The 21,300-nt window shown below is 42.5% G+C and overlaps 1 protein-coding gene across 4 annotated transcripts in view; it reads left to right on the top strand.

Moving 5' to 3' along the window:
- CAMK1D (calcium/calmodulin dependent protein kinase ID) overlaps window positions 1-21,300 on the top strand; it is a 475,082-nt gene that overhangs the window by 299,887 nt on the left and 153,895 nt on the right. The window lies entirely within an intron of this gene.

Below are 21,300 nucleotides of genomic sequence, written 5' to 3'. Positions count from 1 at the left end.
TTTATTCTATTAATTATTTTTATCCAGAAGCTGGGTTAAAAACTCAAATCTCAGTATGGGAGATGATTTCTGAGTGCAAAGCATTCTTATAATTGATTTTAAAAGATTTTTTTCAGGTTTTAGGATAGTAATTTCCTGCAATCTCAGTGAGAATTTTTAATATTCTTTCATCTGAATATTCATAGCTTCTTTCTGTCTGACTTGTGTAACTCCAAAAAACCTTTTCTGACCACCATTACAGATAATAGAAATTTAAAAGAAAGCCTGTTATGTAACTAATACTGTTATAATGTTACAGAAGTAATAAGACTTCTCTTTCTCTAGAAAAATTTTCTTATCTTAAAGAAATGTGGAGGAATACATCCAGACTTTCCTTTCTGAGGCATTTACTGTAGTAGAAAGTAGTGAGCTTAGGAATGAGTCATGGGTTTGAATACGGGACATGCCATTTAGCTGATTTGGGGCCAATTACCTAATCCCTTTGAATTTCAGTTTCCTTTCTTGTAAAGTAAGGATAATAGGTTCCTCCCTTAGCATTTTCAGTTCTTGAAACGTGATCCACCCAGGGTCCTACACGTAGGAAGCTCTAAGTAAATGATAGTTATTACAAAAAAATATGGAACTGAATAAGGAAAAAAAAATCAAGATCCAACCGAATTGTAGCAAATTATTTTAAAAGTTTAGAAATTCTTTTTTTTTTTTTTTTAACCCGGAATGGAGAAGGGAGCTCAGGTGTCGCCCTCTGCTCCTGTCCCAACAGCCACACACGTAGGCCAGCCCGCATGGGCAAAAGGAGGTCCTCTGTCTAGACTGCAGACGCTGGTCTCAAACCTGACTCGCGCCGCGCTCGCCGTCCTAGAAATTCTTTATCCCTTGTCATGCAGGTTTCTTTTACTTTAGAAGCATACAGCAGTTTCCTTAAAAATGTTCTATATGGCGACGCTTAGTTTTCACTTTGAGATTCTGCTGCTACTGCTAAGTCGCTTCAGTCGTGTCCGACTCTGTGTGACCCCATAGATGGCAGCCCACCAGGCTCCTCCATCCCTGGGATTCTCCAGGCAAGAACACTGGAGTGGGTTGCCATTTCCTTCTCCAAGGCATGAAAGTGAAAAGTGAAAGTGAAGTCGCTCAGTCGTGTCCGACTCTTAGCAACCCCATGGACTGCAGCCTACCGGGCTCCTCTGTCCATGGGATTTTCCAGGCAAGAGTACTGGTGTGGGGTGCCATTGCCTTCTCTATGTCTGTTCAATTCTCTTAAGGTCTGTGCTTTGCCAAGTTTTAATTCACATTAATACAGAGAGGCTACCTTGATTTTCATCCTGTGTTATTATTCAGTACCGAATTTGAGCGTCAGTTAAGAAAAGAGAGGAGATAGATATGTCTCTAAAAGGATCAGAGGCTGTGTTGAGGCCCATGGAAAATTTGGATGGGTCTCTGCATTATCAGAAATCCCTTCAAGTAGTTGGCATTCTCTCTGTCGCAAGTGTTGGTAGCTGATGAAGAAGAACAGGTCTTTCCTATCTCTATCTTGTTTTTTTGGGAAATAATAAGAAACATTCCATCAACGGTATCCTGATTCTGGAGGTGTAAGAAGACTCTGAAGAACAAAACCCCAGATTGTGACAGATGCTGTTTTCTTTCTCACAATCCTCTTTTCTTTTAGAGAAAAAAGAAAAAAAAAAAACTGTTGGCAAAAGGAGTCGTGACCCTCACATTTTGTGTGTTTATTTGTCCAATTGACTTTTTCTCCTTGTTCATGGTGAAATAGAGAAGTGTGTATGAACTTTCTACTTGAGAGATCAAAATTGGAGGAAAGTGAAATTTCATGTTTAAGTGACACCATTGGTAGGAGAGAGAGAGAGGGTTAAGGACTTCAAGCATGGTTTATAAGGAACTAGGTCATAAGGCTTAATTAAGTAAATAATGTATTGATTTTTGGTATTGCTTTTTAAAAAAATCGAGGTATTTGCAATTTTATATGTATTTTTAATTTGAGGTATTTACAGTATCATATAAGTCTCAAGTGTACAGCTTAGTGATTCATATTTTTTAAAACCTATACTCCATTTATAGTTATTTTGAAATGTTGTTGTTCAGTAGCTAAACCATATCCAACTCTGCAGCCCCACGGATCGCAGCATACCAGGCTTCCCTATCCTTCACTGTCTCCTGGAGTTTGCTTAGACTCACGTCCATGGAGTCAGTCATGCCACCTAACCATCTTATTCTCTGTCCTCTTGCCCTCGGTCTCTCCCAGCATCAGTCGGCTTTCCATGAGTTGGCTCATCGCAGCAGGTGGCCAACATACTGGAGCTTCAGCTTCAGCATCAGTCCTTCCAATGAATATTCAGAGTTGATTTCCTATAGAAATTGACTGGTTTGATCTCCTTGTTGTACAAGGGACTCTCAAGAGTCTTCTGCAGTACCACAATTCAAAAGCGTCAATTCTTCAGTTCTCAGCTTTTTTTATAGTCCAACTCTCACATCCATACATGACTACTGGAAAAACCATTGCTTTTGACTAGACAGATCCTTGTTGGCAGGGGCTTCCCAAGTGGCACTAGAGGTAAAGAACCCACCTGCCAATGCAGGAGACATAAAAGACACCAGTTCAATCCCTGGATCAGCAAGATCCCCTGGAGGAGGGCACAGCAATCCACCCCAGTGGATTCTCCATGCCTGGAGAATCCAATGGATAGAGGAGCCTGCTGGGCTACAGTCCACAGGGTCACCCAGAGTCGGACATGACTGAAGCATGCACACACACACACACACACACACACACCCCTTTGTCAGCAAAGTGATGTCTCTGCTTTTTAATACACTATCTAGGTTTGTCATAGCTTTTCTTATTGAAGTGTTAGTCTCTCAGTGTGTCCAACTCTTTGCAACCCCATGGACTGTAGCCCACCAGGCTCCTCTGTCCATGAAATTCTCCAGGCGAGAATACTGGAGTGGGTTGCCATTTCCTTCTCCAGGGCATCGTTCTGACCCAGGGATCGAACCTGGGTCTCCTGCATTGAAGGCACATTCTTATCTTAGCTTTTCTTACTGGCTATATTTAAATATCCCTGCAAAACAAAATACTACATGTACTTTTTTTCAGAGCTGGAGTTTGACATGTGCATCCTGCTTCCCAATTTCTTTAGCATAAAACTCATACTGTTGGAGCTAGCAAGCAAGCCTCTCATAATGTTCCTTAATCTGCCCTCAAGATTTCTCCCCATCTACCTGAGTATCCTTAGATTCCAACACAGTCCACCTCACTTTTCTGTGTCTTTGCAAATGCTGTTCCCTCTCTCTGGAGAACTCTTTTCCTTGTCTTTCTAGGCCTGGCAAACTTGCCAACAAGTTTGCACATCAGCACTTGGGGTGAAACTCTGCCAAGCACCCAGGCAGAATAAGACATGGGAGTGGGCTGTGCTTCCATTGCCAGCATCCACCCCTCTGGCAGGAGGTTGGCTGAGCCATAGCCTGATGCTTCCTTACACATCTGTCTTTCCACACGGGTCAGGGAGTTCCAGGGATTCTCTTTTATTTACGGGGCTTCCCAGGTGGCTCGGTGGTAAAGAATCTGCCTGCCAGTGCAGGAAATGTGGGTTCAACCCCTGGGTGGGAAAGATCCCCTGTAGGAGAAAATGACAACCCGCTCCAGTATTCTTGCCTGGAAAATCCTATGGACAGATGAGCCTGGTGGGCTACATTCCATGGAGTCGCACAAGAGTTAGACACAACTTAGTGACTAAACAAATTTTCATTTCTTTTTCTATCCTGATTACTTGGCCTCAGGTCTGGTGCTTGAAGCTGCTCTCTCTCTTTTTTTTTATTGAAGGATAATTGCTTTACAGAATTTTGTTGTTTTCTGTCAAACCTCAACATGAATCAGTCAGGTACTCTCTTGACGTCTGATGAAGTCTGGGTCTGTGAGTTTTATGCTGACTGTCTGCAAGTGATGTGCACTGACGCTCTTCCAAGGGCTCTGGCGTGCAGTGCACTTTGAGGGAGAGCGGTGGTGACTCTAAGAGCTCGTGCTTTTCGCTTCCTTGCCTGGGTCGCCCACCTGCGGTGCATCTGGTGGCATTCTTGTGCAATGTTCATCCTGACAGCTGACTGACTGTCCTGTTGAGCCGAGCTTCTGTGTGTTTATTTGTCATAAAGTCACATTAGACCTTCAGATGCTTGGTTTGCCACCAGCCCCATCCCCCACACCCCAGGAAAAAGAGAGGGAAAAAAAAGATGAAAGAGGGAAAACTACCAGATGGTTCATCCGACTCCATGCTCAGTGCAAGATCCTGCAACTGCCGGTCTTCATTTCCACGTTGAAGCTTCCTTCCCCCAAGGGTCCTTAATTAACACTGTCCACACAGGGGCTTCTGACTCTGTTTTGTGTGTGCGTTGCCAGAGGTACCACACTTTGCACCTTCCTCCACCCAGGCCCTTATTCTTTCTGTACTTTACTCCTCAAATGTTCTTGGCATCCTTTCCCTGAGATACATCATTCTGCCAGGCTCTGTGCCTGCAAGAGTGTATTCCACAGTGCTGGCTGCCCCCCAGCCTCTGGTGAGAAAGCAGCTCCAACACTGTGAACCCAGCGCTGTGTGACTTTAGGCAGTGCATAAGGAAAAAAGAAAGTGTTAGCCGCGCAGTTGTGTCCAACTCTTTGCAACCCCATGGACTGTGGCTTGCTAGGCTCCTCTGTCTGTTGAATTCTTCAGGCGAGAATCCTGGAGTGGTTGCCATTTGTTTTGCTTTTTTGCATTGTTTGCGTCTGCCTGATTTTAACAGAACTTAAATAACTAATTCTAAAGAGGCCAAAGACTCAGAAAGAAAAAGTACATTAGCATCTTAGTGAATGAATTTCTGAGGACAGGACTCTTTGTATCTGAAAATATATTCATAATATTAATACTAGACTTCTTTAGGTAGAGCAGGGAAGAAACTGTTTAATTCCCTTCTGCATTGTTTAGTGCAGTGGTTTCTTTTTTCCCCTTTTTTTTTTTGTTTTCTTCTTTTTTTAAAATAACAGAACCCTTTAAAATATACGTTTTTATACATAGAGAGCCCCAGTACACAAACAGGTAAGAAATGTGGTATTTTATCAATGTGAATGTATGAATCCCATTTTGTAACTTTTATTACAAGTGCTCTCAAGGGGAACACAAGCGAACCTGCTGGTGGTTTCCACTGTGTTCACATTTGGTATCTATTAGAGTTGGGTCTGTAAAAGTTGTATTTCATGATGGCTCTAAAATATTTATTGAGAACACGGAGGAGTTGGGGGAAACCAGACTGGAAAGCTCGGATCCAAAGTGAACTCAAGGAAGTCTGGTCGTTGGACTAAGATGCTTGGATGTTTGGAGAGGAAAAAGTCTCCATACCTTTGCTCTGAAAAAGGCAGTCACCTAAAACGCGCCTGGCGGGCTGTGCGTGCCCTCAGCCTGGCCTGCCCTCCCCCATCTCTGGCTTGCAGACCATGGCCACCGCCTGTGCACAGCAGCTGCTCTGCGTGTGCGGAGGAGCCCAGGGACAGCCACCGTCCCCTCCCCGGCTACCCTTGTGTAGCTGTCAGGGTCAATCCGTATGACGGGGCTTCTCCCATTCCCTTATCCCTCACAGCACGATTGCGTTCCTAATTCCCTTTTAAATTCTGATTAGAAAGCGGGGTGAATGGAAATTAGTTTATGAGCCACCATCTGTGAATAGTATCATTCCTGAGAATTTGCTCGTAGCCTTGGTGCTCATCCCCTGGGTTATCATAATCTTTTATTAGCAGGACGTCGTAAAACTAGAAAGTCCAAACTACCTCGGCACTTCACACCCATCTACCATAAAACTACGATTTGGAGAGGCGAAGCATGTATCAGACACATCGTTTTAACATTCATTGACAAAGCAAAACATGCTGTTTTTTCTAATCATGTCTCTAATTGCAGTTATGAAGAAACTTGTTCTTGCTTTCTCAAGAAGGAACAGAGTTGCCCTTATTAGACATAGAGATTACCTCTGTGTTTTTTTAAATTGTATGAATTATATATATATAATTTATATTATAAATATATAATAAATAAAATAAACAATATATAACAGATAAATATATATTATATATAATTTATACAATTAAAAAACACACAGATATGTATATATGGCTTCCCAGTTGGCACAGTGGTAAAGAATCCGCCTGCCAATTCAGAAGACACAAGAGACATGGGTTCAATCCCTGGGTCAGGAAGATCCCCTGGAGAAGGAAATGGCAACCCACTCCAGTATTGTTGCCTGGGAAGTCTCATAGAGGAGCCTGGCAGGCTACAGTCCATGGGGTCACATCAGAGTCAGACACAACTGAGTGACTGAACACAGCGTGTGTGTGTGTGTGTGTGTGTGTGTGTGTCTGATTGTGTGCTATATATACACACAGCCAGCCACAAACACCCTCATGAAAGTGCCTGAACACTACTTTTTCCATCAAATGCATTTGATTTCCTGAAGCCTGGGACTGACCTGAGCAGCCCTGAGCATTGACAGTGTTTATCACTGATGTTCAAAAGCTAAAGAAAGCTCAATTCTGGCCAGTTGTCTGAACATGGGCACTTTTCTAGAACATTGAGGAGCATCTAGTTCCATCCTCCTCAGTCTGAAACGGAGCTGATGGGAAACAGTTGTTCAGAGCAGACTTCCATCTCTAGTTTTCCCTTTTAACTCTTTTTCACCCCATCTTTTTCCTGTATAACTTGCTCCTCGCTTTAGCAATAAACAGCACAGTATTCCAGCAGATTTACAGAGCCTCCAGCATCCTACTCCTCTGGCCGTGAGGCTTCGTTGTCTGGTGGGAGCACAGGCGGCAGCCGTGTGCCCCTGTATTCCTTACCCACGCTCCCGGGGCTCCGTGTTCACCTGCAGGCTGTGCTGTGCCAGGGCCGTGCCCTTGAGCCACTCTGAGCACCTGCGGGCTTGGCAGAGCCTGGATTCAAGTTGTGAAATACAGGACCTCACCGTGGGTATTGGCACAGAGAAAGCGCAGGGCTCTCGTGATAGGAAAGAAACAGGACATGATGCCTTTTCTCAAGATTCCAACGCATTGTCTTGGCCCCTTTTCCTTTATACTCACAGGGATGCAAGTTGTTCAGAGCTACAAGCCTCTTAGAGGTGCTCTTTGAACGCAAACCCCATGTCTTTGGTCTGGGGCATGGTGTGTGTGTGTTAGGAAGCCGTGGGATGCAGCCCAGGCTGTCAGCGTCTGGTTACAGGTCATCGCAGGATCGCACATAGGCGTGGCTTCTCAATTCGCATTGGAATGGCCTGCAGTGACCCTGGAACAAGCTTTCTGAGAGTCCCTTCGTAAGGTGTCTTTGGAGGCTGGATTGTCATATCAGTGGAGCTGGTAAATGAAAGTTATAAGACTTTATCTCTGTTTCCAGGCAAGTAAGGGCCTTATGTTCTGCAAGACTCCAAGGTGTCTATTCTCATGTTAAAACATCCAGAGAAATGTGTATTACCCTTATTACCCTTTGACAGAAAGGTAGCCAAAAATCCAGCGAAGGAAATCACAACATTCCCTTAAATGTGTTAGTGTTTCAAGGCCTTAGTAAGGCCTTGAAATATTAGAAATGTTATAGTTAACCAGTTGAAATTTGTTAAATTTTCATATTATTTTTCCCAGAGGACTGATACGTAGGCCCAGTAGCCTTGAACCTTTATCCTCAGGACACCCTGCATCTTATCTTTAAATCAGATCAGTTATGAAATAAATGTATTCAACCAAGTATTTAAAAGTAAATCCTTTCTCACCATCCAAGGTTTTTATTAACTCAGTAACTTATCAGAGGAACTCAGACTTTGCATTTGAATCACTTGGATTGTTTTTTTTTTTTCCTAATTCAGAAGCCTAGGCCACTTTCCAAGACAATTAAATCGTAATCTCCAGGGGGGTAGATCCAGATAGCATATATTTTATTTTAATTTTGTTTATTTATTTTTAAAGGAGCAATTTTCGGAATCTTTGTTGTCTGAGCAGAGATCAGATTTGTGCCCCCATGCAGTGGAAGCATGGAGTCTTAACCACTGGACCCCCAGGGAAGTCTATCATATATTTTAAAACTCCTCAGATAATTCTAAAAATTATCAAAAAATCAGATAATTCTGATTTTGAGACCCATCTGTAATTTATTATGGGTGGTGATAGGAGTAGGAAAGAAAGAGTCAAATCTTTATCCTTTTTTGATTCAGGTGCCCAGGTTTTGAGTGTCTTTGGTCTGTAAGACTTTAGGAAGGCTGGGATTAGTCACTCGTTGATTTATCCATTCTTGTGCAATATTCACAGAGTGTTGGTATGTGCCAAGCACTGGGTTTTTCACACTGATTTGAAACTAACTCATTTCTCCTTTGGATTAAAGACAACCAAGCCTTGGTTGGAACTTCTGGAGTTATTCCAGACATGAACAAACCACTCGGTCCTTTCTCTGTTGGTTCAGGGCCTTGTAGAGGCTGACTGTGGGAGAGTGAAAAGAAAGTCTTTTCCTTGTAAATGGATTCTTATCTCAAGAAATTCTATTCCATGTCTAACTGACAAATTTACCCACGCCAGAGAGCCTGTTGAAGCGTGACTTGTAATCCAGGTTTCTGTGTAGCAAGTACAATCCTGGAGAACACTGCATACTGGCTTAGAATCAAGCTTTGTGGGATCAGACATACTTCAGTATACTTTGCTCATTATTTTAGATTCATTGATTGTTAGAGTTGGAAAGGACCTAAGCGAGTCTCCTGTTTGCCTAGTTAATTTCCAGAGGAGGAAACTAAGACTCTGGAAAATAATGGAATCGACATATGGCCCCCTTGAGACAGAGCCAGGCTAGCTGGTGGCCCTCTCATGGTACCATGATAGTTTCTAGTCCCGCCTCCTGATGTAAGGCTCCACTCTGTGTACCCTGTCTTGTACTAAGGATGTGCAAGATGCTTTTTTAAAACTATGATCAGCAGTGTGCAAGATTTTAATTGGTGTTTGTTTTTAAGGATTCAAAGCAAAACTCATTTCAAAATGAGAGAATATCACATGTGATACTTAAGTTCAGTCAAGTTGCTCAGTGGTGTCCGACTCTTTGCACCCCATGGACTGCAGCATGCCAGGCTTCCCTGTCCATCACCAACTCCCAGAGCTTGCTCAAACTTATGCCCATCGAGTCAGTGACGCCATCCAACCATCTCGTCCTCTGTTGTCCCCTTCTCCTCCAATCTTTTTTAGCATCAGGGTCTTTTCAAATGAGTCAGTTCTTCGCCTTAAGTGGCCAAAGTGTTGGAGTTTCAGCTTCAGCATCAGTCCTTCCAATGCATATTCAGGACTGATTTCCTTTAGGATGGACTGGTTTGATCTCCTTGCAGTTCAAGGGACTCTCAAGAGTCTTCTCCAACACCACAGTTCAAAAGCATCAATTCTTTGGCACTCAGCTTTCCTTATAGTCCAGTTCTCACATCCATACATGACTACTGGAAAAACCATAGCTTGGACTAGACAGACCTTTGTTGGCAAAGTAATGAAAATGCTTTTTAATATGCTGTCTATGTTGGAGAAGGCAATTGGCAACCCACTCCAGTACTCTTGCCTGGAAAATCCCATGGACGGAGGAGCCTGGTAGGTTGCAGTCCATGAGGTTGCTAAGAGTCGGACACAACTGAGCGACTTCACTTTCACGTTTCACTTTCATGCATTGGAGAAGGAAATGGCAATCCACTCCAGTGTTCTTGCCTGGAGAATCCCAGGGACAGGGAAGCCTGGTGGGCTGCCGTCTATGGGGTCGCACAGAGTCGGACACGACTGAAGCGACTTAGCAGCAGCAGCAGGTTGGTCGTAGCTTTTCTTCCAAGGAGCAAGCATCTTTAAATTTCATGGCTGCAATCACCATCTGCAGTGATTTTGGAGCCCCCAAAAGTAAAGTCTGTCACTGTTTCCATTGTTTCCCCATCTATTTGCCATGAAGTGATGGGACCAGATGCCATGATCTTAGTTTTTTGAATGTTGAGTTTTAAGCCTGCTTTTTCACTCTCCTCTTTCACTTTCATCAAGAGGCTCTTTAGTTCCTCTTCACTTTCTGCCATAAAGTTGGTATCATCTGTGGTTATCAAGGGTGGTATCTGAGGTTATTGATATTTCTCCTGGCAATCTTGATTTCAGTGTGTGCTACACCCAGCCTGGCATTTTGCATGATGTACTCTGCATATAAGTTAAATAAGCAGAGTGACAATATACAGCCTTGACGTACTCCTTTCCCGATTTGGAACCAGTGTATTGTTCCATGCCTGATTCTAACTGTTGCTTCTTGACCTGCATACAGATTTCTCAGCAGGCAGGTAAGGTGGTCTGGTATTCCCATCTCTTGAAGAATTTTCCACAGTTTGTTGTGATCCATGCAGTCAAAGGCTTTGGCATAGTCAATAAAGCAGAAGTAGATGTTTTTCTAGAATTCTCTTATTTTTTTCTATGATCCAGTGGATGTTGGCAATTTGATCTCTGGTTCCTCTGCCTTTTCTAAATCCAGCTTAAACATCTGGAAGTTCACGTATTGCTGAAGCCTGGCTTGGAAAATTTTGAGCATCACTTTACTAGCTTGTGAGATGAGTGCAATTGCGCAGTAGTTTGAACATTCTTTGGCATTGCCTTTCTTTGGGATTGGAATGAAAACTGACCTTTACCAGTCCTGTGACCACTGCTGAGTTTTCCAAATTTGTTGACATATTGAGTGCAGTACTCTAACAGCATCATCTTTTAGGATTTGAAATAGCTCAACTGGAATTCCATTTCCTCCACTAGCTTTGTTCATAATGATGCTTCCTAAGGCTCACTTGATTTTGCATTCCAGGATGTCTGGCCTAGGTGAGTGAACACACCATTGTGATTATCTGAAGATCTTTTTTGTACAGTTCTTCTGTGTATTCTTGCCATGTGTTCTTAATATCTTCTGCTTCTGTTAGGTCCATACCATTTCTGTCCTTTATTGTGCCCATCTTTGCATTAAATGTTCCCTTGGTATCTCTAATTCTCTTGAAGAGATCTCTGGTCTTTCGCATTCTATTATTTTCCTCTATTTTTTTGCCTTGATCCCTGAGGAGGGCTTTCTTATCTCTCCTGGCTATTCTTCGGAACTCTACACTCAAAGGGTATATCTTTGCTTTTCTCTTTTGCCTTTAGCTTCTCTTCTCTTCACAGCTATTTGTAAGGCCCCCTCAGACAACCATTTTGCCTTTCTTTTTCTTGGGGATGGTCTTAATCATTGCCTCCTATACAGTGTCATGAACCTCTGTCCATAGTTCATCAGGCACTCTATCAGATCTAATCCCTTGAATCTATTTCTCACTTCCACTGTATAATCCTAAGGGATTTGATTTACATCACAGCTGAATGGTCTAGTGGTTTTCCTTACTTTTTTCAATTTAATCTGAATTTGGTAATAAGGAGTTCATGATCTGAGCCACAGTCAGCTCCCGGTCTCGTTTTTGCTGACTGTATAGAGCTTCTCCATCTTTGGCTGCAAAAAATATAATCAGTCTAATTTCGGTGTTGACCATCTGGTGATGTCCATGTGTAGAGTCTTCTCTTGTATTGTTGGAAGAGGGTATTTGCTATGACGAGTGTGTTCTCTTGGCAAAACTCTGTTAGCCTTTGCCCTGCTTGGCTTTGTACTGCAAGGCCAAGTTTACCTGTTATTTGAGGTATCTCTTTACTTCCTACTTTTGCATTCCAGTCCCCTGTGATGAAAAGGACATCATTTTTGGGTGTTAGTTCTAGGTACTTAATCCTTAAAAAGACAAGGAAAGTGGCTTGCATTCTTAAGATGTTCTTGATTTAGGTACTAGGCTTTTGCTCCTTTTGTCCTGTTGATTACAGCCCCATCTGCTGGCTGCAAAGAAAGATGATTCAAAGCTTTTGGACTTTGAATTCTAGTTTTTCCTGGGGTGGCCTATATTTCTAGTAGACAGGATCTCTCCATGTCTATCTAATATCATAGATAGTATGTGTATGTGTGATAATTTTACCTCTATGCTGCTGCTACTGCTACTGCTAAGTCGCTTCAGTCGTGTCTGACTCTGTGCGACCCCATAGACGGCAGCCCACCGGCTCCCCCGTCCCTGGGATTCTCCAGGCAAGAACACTGGAGTGGGTTGCCATTTCCTTCTCCAATGCATGAAAGTGAAAAGTGAAAGTGAAGTCGCTCAGTCGTGTCTGACCCTCAGCGATCCCATGGACTGTGGCCTTCCAGGCTCCTCTGTCCATGGGATTTTCCAGGCAAGAGTACTGGAGTAGGGTGCCATTGCCTTCTCCGATTTTACCTCTATACATGTATATATATGTGTGTGTATATAGAGGTAGATAATGAGACCACATAATTAGTATTCACTTAAGAAATGAAGAAATCAAGTCAGAAAGTATTTCATGACTTGTCCAAAATCTTGCAGTTAGATGTGTCAGAGCTGAGAGGCATAGTATGTCTTGATTGCTTGAGCATTTAAACTAATCAATATGTGTTTCTTTGTATCCAGCATTATGGATAGATATTGGTGAACCAGCTGTTGATGATTTTGATCAAGAGCCTTTTAAAAAGTACCTCTTAGTAAAAATCTGGCAATACAACAATCCATTGACTTTTGTACTTGAGTTCAGTAAGAGAATCAAGCCCTCATGCCCTAAAGAATTTATTATGTATAATGAATTAACTTTCTCTCCTATGCAACTAGTATGGTGCTGTCCTTGAAAGAATTGAGAAAACAGTCACTCAAATCGTTTCTCTCTGTTGTGTTCAGATGAAGAAACTCAGTTAACAAAAACTGGAGGGTGAAAATATCCTCCCATCTTAGCTCACTTTTGGAGGTACTCACCAGTTTAACTGTATCCTTCTAGACTTCTATTCTATGCATGTAAAACCATTTAATATATACATGGATATTCATACAAACAGATGGATGCAATGCCATGTGTATAACAACAGGTGATGAAAAAACTGGGGTAGTCCAGAGGAGAGGGAATCAGTCCTACGAAAGGTAAGGAATAGCAAGGGATTCACAGTGGAGGTGCCGTAGGATGGGTCTGAGAGGGTGAATAGATTAGTGAGAAGATGTGAGAGGGATGAGCACACCTGTGTGGCCAGAGAAGAAGGTGTGCACTGGTGTTTGAGAACTGCCTGGGTCCAGTCAAGTTCTGGCAGCACTGGAGGATGAGATGGTATGTGAAGACCAAGCAACATGGTACCTTGTAGGTCATGTCAAGTCATTTGGACTTTATTCTGAACTAGTGGGAGCCACTGATGAATTTCAGTCGGTTTGGTCAGCATATTCTATATTGTGGAATGATGACTCTTTAAATAGCACGGAGAATGGTTAGAAAGAGAGCAAGACCAGAGGGAACGATTAAGTGGTTATAAACTGGGAGTGATCATCTATAAAATAGGAATAATAATACCTGCTTTACGGAGTTGTTGTGAAAATGAAATGTGATAACGTCTGTGAGTGTGCCTGTTAAGTTCTAAAAAGGAAAGGTATTATTTTTTTTAATACCATCTGGCAAATATTTCAGCTCTATCACTTTCCGTTGTGACTGACAATATCCTGATTTTCTCAACAGTGTTTCCTGTATTGCTTATGTATATGCTCAGTCACTTTAGTCGTGTCCGATTCTTTGTGACCCCATGGACTGTAGCCCGCCAGGCTCCTCGTCCATGGGGTTCTCCAGGCAAGAATACTGGAGTGGGTAGCTATTCCCTTCTCCGAGGGATCTGCCCGATCCAGGGATCGTACCCGTGTCTCCCGAGGCTCCTGCATCGCAGGCAAGTTCTTAACCCTGAGCCACTGTAAATGACCCAAGAAAGGAGGACATTATTTTGTTTATTAAAAAAAAGAAAACATACTGTTTGCTTAGACGAGCAAGAGTGTTTGCCAACATGTCAGAATGCTCTTCAGATATTTTTGAGGCCATTTTGCGATGCCAGAGAACTGTAGCATCTTTTTTGTGAATGAAATTTAAGCTTTGTGGACTGTTTAAAAAAAGTTAAGAGTCATGGGCAGTGAAAGACCCAGTCCTTTAGGTCTTTGCTTGAGAGGGGCCTGTGTTTCCCCTGAGAAAGAGCTTTCTTGAACTGGACTGTTAGCCCAGAAGTGCTTAAGGGAGGAGGATGGGAGACTGGTCGCTGCTCGTTGATGCAACTTCCATCTGCGCACCTGTGCTGAGATCCATTCCGCCCCTTTACCAGTAAACACCTTGTCTCATGTCCCCTTCTGATTACATTTACTTCCATCTCTTATTCTCCTGTGGCCTCTTTCACTTGAGTAGAGAAGTGACCTTTTCTAAAGACCACATGAAGGAAAGATGTTTTGTTGTCTTTCCTCCTGATAATCTTCTTAGTGTTCATAATTGCTGCTGTGGTTCCCTGTCCCCCTCAAGATCAGTGAAAAAAGGATGAAAAAAACAACAACAAAAAAGGGATTTCCCCGCTTTCCTCTTCTCTTTAGTGTTTTTCTAACCTCCCTCACTTTATGTGGAGTTGAAAATGTGTGGCTTCTGTAAGCGTTGGAGAACTGGACCAGAGGGAGAAATGATCTCACTATCATTTCGTAGGAGCGTGTGTAGTCAATAGGATGCTTGTCCTCTGGGTCCTGATGTTCTCTGCAGCTTGGGGGCTTGGCATGGGGCCTGCTTGTGCATTTGGCACAATTTTTTGCATGGATTAACTTTACAATGTTCTCCTGGCTCTCCGTGGGGTTTTCTTGCATGGCTGTCAGTCGCCATGCAGGCAGAAGTCTGCAGCAGCGTCCATATGCTGGTTTCCCATTCAGCTTTTCTCTCCTTCTCTCTGCCTGGGCCCACTCTCCTCAGCTCACCTACTCTACCCATTAGTGGAGATTTATGGAGGTTTCAGTGTATAAGTGAAAATCGCTCAGTCGTGTCTGACTCTTTGCAACCCCATGGACTATGCAGTCCATGGAATTCTCCAGGCCAGAACATTGGAGTGGGTAGCCTTTCCCTTCTCCGGGGAATTGTCCCAACCCAGGGATCGAATCCAGGTCTCCTGCATTGCAGGCGGATTTGTTACCAGCTGAGCTGCCAGGGAAGCCCAATTTTAGTGTAGATTACTACTTAAACCATTTGCCCTCTGTATGTAGATGTACCATCCAGGGCTTACTTTGGGCCTGGTAGGCAAGTGATTAAAATTAAGTGAGGCTCTTTTCATCACAGAGTTGTTTTTAGTGACATTATTCTTTTGAATTATGCACATTAGAAAGGATTGCTGTTTGGGGGTGAACATTCCTTATGTATGAAGGTTCTCTTGGCCCTGTTTTAGAGAGATTGAGTGCTGACCTAGGGATTCAGCTATGCAAGGGTAACAGAACTTTGGTTTTCCATTTGGTTGTTGATGAGGTGCCCCACCTCTTTTCTCTGTCTACTTTCTTCCCTCTTCTGAGGACACCAGCATATGTAGGCTGGTTGAAGGCTCTTCCTAATTAGAATTTCTGGACTCCTAACTGTTCCTTCTGCTTCTGAATAGCTCTCCCTCTGGCTCACTTTGACCCACTGGGATTTCATTTGTCAGGGTGTTTATAACCAAGTATCTTGAGAGCTTCCAGTAGATTTCAGGAGAGTAATACAGATCTCTGCCTCACTGCCTCCAGAGGTGGATATTATGTTGTTAGTTATGAAACTTAATACTTTAACTTTAGGTGTTATGATTTTATACAGACAACTCAGAATTTATGAGAATATCTTTGATATTCTCATTATAAGTTAGTTAACATGAAGTTATAGCATAAGTGCTTGAACAGGGTCTTAGGAGTTAGAATCTTGACAAATCCATTACTAGTTGTATGACTTGGGAATGCTTTCTTAGCCTCTTGGGGGTCTTACTTTTAGTTTAAGTTTAGTTTTAGTTTAGTTTTCTTCTTTTAAAAATAGGGAGAATGATAGCTACTTTCTGAGGTTACTATATTAAATGAAATCCTTAAAAATACTTAGTATAGTTTTGACACATAGTTAACACTCAAAACATGGTATATATAAAACATATGTAAAGTGAAGTCGCTCAGTCATGTCCAACTCTTTGCCACCCCATGGACTGTAGCCTACCAGGCTCCTCTGTCCATGGGATTTTCCAGGCAATAGTACTGGAGTGGATTGCCATTTCCTTCTCCAGGGGATCTTCCCAACCCAGGGATTAAACCCGGGTCCCCCACATTGTATACAGACGCTTTACCATCTAAGCCACCAGGGAAGTCCACATATGTAAGTGGGGCCTAAAGAAAGTTATAAAATTAATTCACTTGATTTAGATGTATTACATCCCAGGGGACTAAGGAAATTGCATTTATCTCAAGTGTCCCAGTTGAAATATCTGAGAAAACAACATAAGTTCAGTTCAGTTCAGTTCAGTCCCTCAGTCGTGTCCAACTCTTTGCCACCCCATGAATCACAGCACGCCAGGCCTCCCTGTCCATCACCAACTCCCGGAGTTCACTCAGACTCACGTCCATCGAGTCAGTGATGCCATCCAGCCATCTCATCCTCTGTTGTCCCCTTCTCCTCCTGCCCCCAATCCCTCCCAGCATCAGAGTCTTTTCCAATGAGTCAACTCTTCGCATGAGGTGGCCAAAGTACTGGAGTTTCAGCTTTAGCATCATTCCCTCCAAAGAAATCCCAGGGCTGATCTCCTTCAGAATGGACTGGTTGGATCTCCTTGCAGTCCAAGGGACTCTCAAGAGTCTTCTCCAACACCACAGTTCAAAAGCATCAATTCTTTGGTGCTCAGCCTTCTTCACAGTCCAACTCTCACATCCATACATGACCACAGGAAAAACCATAGCCTTGACTAGACGGACCTTTGTTGGCAAAGTAATGTCTCTGCTTTTGAATATGCTGTCTAGGTTGGTCATAACAACATAAGAGATATTGGCAAATCTTCCAAATATGAAAAAGGTAGACTATGAGATGTATAGACAGGATAGTTTGACTCCACTGCACAGCAAAGTTCTGAAACTATAAATTAGGCACATGGATTATAAGCATTTAGTAAAACCTGTAGTGGTTGCTAGGAGTCACGATGGGCTTACCAAGAACAATTCTTTCCAAATACCCATTTCCCTTTCAAATAGTATTATGTGGTATGTAAAGTCCCAGGTGGCTCAGATGGTAAAAGCATCTGTTTGCAATGCGGGAGACTCAGGTTCGATCCCTGGGTCAGGAAGATCCCCTGGAGAAGGAAGTGGCAGCCCACTCCAGTACTCTTACCTGGAAAATTCCATGGGTGGAGGAACCTCGTAGGCAACAGTCCATGGAGTCACAAAGAGTCGGACATGACTGAGTGACTTCACTTTCAAAGTGAGGAGTGCCATTTCAGCAAAGAATTTTAATTGTCCACTTATGGCTAGAACAGTAAAATAAATGGGCTAAAATTGCTGGCTTTGCAACTCAGCAGCCATCAAAGCCCGCTGATGAATGAATGTCTTGGTTTTCTTGATGGGGTCTCTGGTGGAATACCATGGAGTTCTGGCTTGTAACTTTCCCACTTAAGAATTTAGGAATTTGGATGAAGACATAGGGAATGCATGTGTCCCAACAAAATATGCAGATGGCCCAATGTGGAGAGGGGTCATAAATATAATAGAAGAGAGAATCAAACTCCAGAATATTTCTGATCATCTGAAGCATCACATAGAGCCCAAAAGACTGAGTTTAATGAAGCTAAGTTCAAAAAGTCAAGCCTGAGTAAGAGAGGAGATCTTGTTTGGTAGAAGTTTAGGTAAAAATAATCTGGTCATTTAATTGTCCCTAAACTTTATATTATTCTATTCATTCAAGAAGCATGTACTGACAGTGTTAATACTACCTGCCATGCTCTTTTCTCAGCACTGGGGAGAGAGTAATGAACAAAAGAGTCAAAAATCCCTGCCTCCATGGGGCTTATATTCTTTATATGCCAACAGTCATGCAGCTGCCGTAAAAAATGTACCTAAGGTTAAGCTTTATCTGCAAAATTATAATATCCAGCTCAGCATAGTTAATAGCTCTACCCTATTGTTTAGTATCTTATTCTTGATGCTGTATCTTGCACTGCGATCATTACTTTCGGTTCAGAATAACCTGCTCTGAACAAACAAAACCAACAAACAAGTGACAGTAACACGATGGAAGGAATAGAATTCATGTTGGAAGAGAACTGACGGATGATAAGAAGAGTAAACTTAGTAGGGAAATTATACCCCACAAATATTTGCAGGGTATATGAGAAGAGCTTGTATGATGTGTAAGCTTGTTCTGTGTTGGCACCAGGAGAGAGCACTAATTGTAAAGAAGACGATTTCTGGTAAATATAAGAAAGATTGCCTGTGAAGTGTCCTGGCTGCAGCTGGACGCCCAGCTGTGTGAGCTCCTAGAGGGCTGAGGTACCTCTGTTGTGATTCCTAGCTGTGTGGTTAGTACATGGTGAGCACGCAGAGATGTGTGGATGGATATTCACATGGCATTTTGTAGGGATAATTTGGCTATGAAATAATGTTTAAAATTTTCAGTTTGGTTTTCCTTAAGGAATCTGAGGGTGGCATAAAGTACAGGCTGCAATCTTTTGTCACATTGTAACATTTACAAGTGAATTAAACCGCTTTTCTTAAGAGACATTTAAAAGACCATTTTAGAATTTCTTGGAAATTTTTAAAAACATTTATTTGACTCTGCTGGATCTGATTACTGTATGCGGGATCTAGTTACCTGACTAGGGATGGAACCCAGGTCCCCTGCATTGGGAGCTCGGAGTCTTTAGCTACTGGACTGCCAGGGAAGTCCTGAAATTTATGATATGCTTATTGATACATTATCCTACCCAACTTAGCCTCCATCTTTTTTTTTTTTTTTTTTTTTTTGAGGCCTTCACTATAATTCTGACCCAGGGCCTTGCTTTCTCTGAATTTAACAACAGTTGTGTAGTACATAGCATTTAATTCTTCCCTCATTGCTTCATGGGTCTCTCCATTAAGGTGATAAGATTTTTGAGGGCAAACCTTATTTTGTTTTTTCCTTATGTTCTCCCAGACACAGAGCAGAAAGTCAGGAAGTGATGACTGATTGACTGATTGATTCATCAAAGGGAGAGTCAGTAGCTATACCGTTTGAGCCACTGTAAGAACTCATGTAAGGTGTAGCAAGCTAAATAGATTTTAATTTCTCTATGCCTTGCATCCAAATAAAGGACTTACATTTTTAATTTATTAGTCTCCTACTTTGGCTGAGCAGGTGCTTTGTATATAGTTGACTCTGTGTATATAGTTGAATCTGTATTAATGGCTGTAGTCCAGGGTTCAAATTGTCTTCTTGGCCGAACCTCTGAGGGGAGCTAAGATTCTAGGTACAACCCCCAAGCCCAGTTTGGAGGCTCATTTATTGTGATTCATGTACTTGAGTGGCCAGACCTAGCACCCACTTACATTTGTATTTCAGATAAACTGCAGTGCAGTATTTGGGACACATTTATATTTTAAAAGTAATCATTGTTTATCTAGAATTGAATGTAACTGAGTGTCCTGTGTTTTATCTGGCAGTTCTCCGTATAAACCCCATTCCTTTCACATTCCCATAAGTCTAAGCTCTTAATTAACTCCCAAGTAAACTTCACTGAAAGAAGACATTTGTGCCTATGTGATGGATTCCAATGGCATTTTTTTTTAATTGGAAAAGGGGAAAATCCATGTATTCTGTACTGTTTTTGCATTTTTTTTTCACGTGTCCAATAATAATAATTCCACAAACATCTGGGGTATCGGGGTGCCAGGTTGCTCTCTCATGGTTTCCTTGGTGCATATGGTATGTTGCTGATATTATTTTGCTTAGGAACCACAGAAGCCACTGCCAACAAATAATTAGGTTCCCTGCCTTGGAATCAGATGAAATGTGAATTTGGGATAATCTGTGTTCTTACTTCCTACACATCAACTGCATTGACTGATAAGAGCTGCAGTGATCAAAACAAAGCATAGCCTCTCTCAGTTAATTCGTTTGTTCTCTTGTTTCATCTGCTCAAAAGGAAGATCATATTCTGGTTTGTTCTATCTTATAAATTTCTTTTGAGGGGTAGACATTTCACACTTAGGAAAATTGCATTCATTTTCCCTAAATAAATAATGACTCGTTGTTTAGGAGCAAAGCAGCTCCATGCTATCAAGCAGCTCTGTGCTAAGTACTGAGGGGAAATAGGATGAGTAGCCTGTCATGCCTATTTTCAGAGATTCACAGGAATCTGCCTGTTCAATGCTTGCTTTTAAATGGTTCAGCAGTCATTTCAAAGAAGTTTGTGGTAAGAGCTAATTAACTCATAATGAAATGATTCTTCTCTCAAATGTTTTAAATAAACACCAAGTTGTACATTCTGAGCAGAAGCTATTCCTAATCGGTAGTTCGAAGGGCAAGAATTAGACTGTTTTCTTCTCTTTTAGTTTTATTGTTAGGACTTTGCTGCTCCCGGTGTGGTCTGCAGACCAGCAGCACCATCATCTCCTGGGAGCTTGTTAGAAATGCCAGGCTCTCAGGCCCTGCCCAGAATCCACTGAATCAGAATGTGTGCTGGGACCAGATTCCCCAGAGATTCAAGTGTGCCCTTTGAGAAGCCCTGTCATAATACAGAATTCCTCCACCTCCCCTTGTGCAGACTGATCATCTGAGGATCTTGTTAAAGCAGGTTCCTGGGCTCCAGCCTCAGAGATTCTGATTCTGTCTGAGAAGAATTTGCATTTCTCACTATCTCCCAGGAGACGCTGGTGCTGCCTGTCTGGGAGGCACTCTTGGGGAAGCATCGGTCTACTTTGCTTGGGGTACTGAATGGCCCTTTGAGGATAATGGTGACTAGAACCCCAATGAGGTGGTCAGTCTAGTTTTCCATTACTTACCCTGGAGTCAGAAACCTGAAGGTGAAGCTGATCCCTGGAACATCCAGCCTGTTGTGGGGATGGATTTACATACAATGGGCTGTTCCGGTCAGTCTGTGATGGCCGTTGTGAGGCTGCAAAAGAGGAAACAAGTAAATGCTCCTTGGGGTCTCAGCTGTCCAAAGTGCACCCTGCCAGATAATAGGATTTTGGCCCATTCCTGGGATTCCTGTGAATAAATGCTAGAGGGGTAGGGTGTACTGGGAAGCAGTGATGGTTATCCTGTATTGCTATGTGATCAGATACAGAGCCTCCAGAGAGAAGAGCAGAGAGCGTGGAAGATGAGTCGGGAAAAAAGTCTGGGGAAAAGATGAAGAGGCATCTTAAAACATCACCTTGTAGTGTTTAGATTCTGTCTTAGAA

This window comes from Bos indicus, chromosome 13 (genome assembly GCF_029378745.1).
Source record: "Bos indicus isolate NIAB-ARS_2022 breed Sahiwal x Tharparkar chromosome 13, NIAB-ARS_B.indTharparkar_mat_pri_1.0, whole genome shotgun sequence".
NCBI classification, from domain to species: Eukaryota; Metazoa; Chordata; class Mammalia; order Artiodactyla; family Bovidae; genus Bos; species Bos indicus.
Note: the sequence above shows the minus strand (reverse complement) of the source record. Positions and strands in the feature narration are given on the sequence as shown.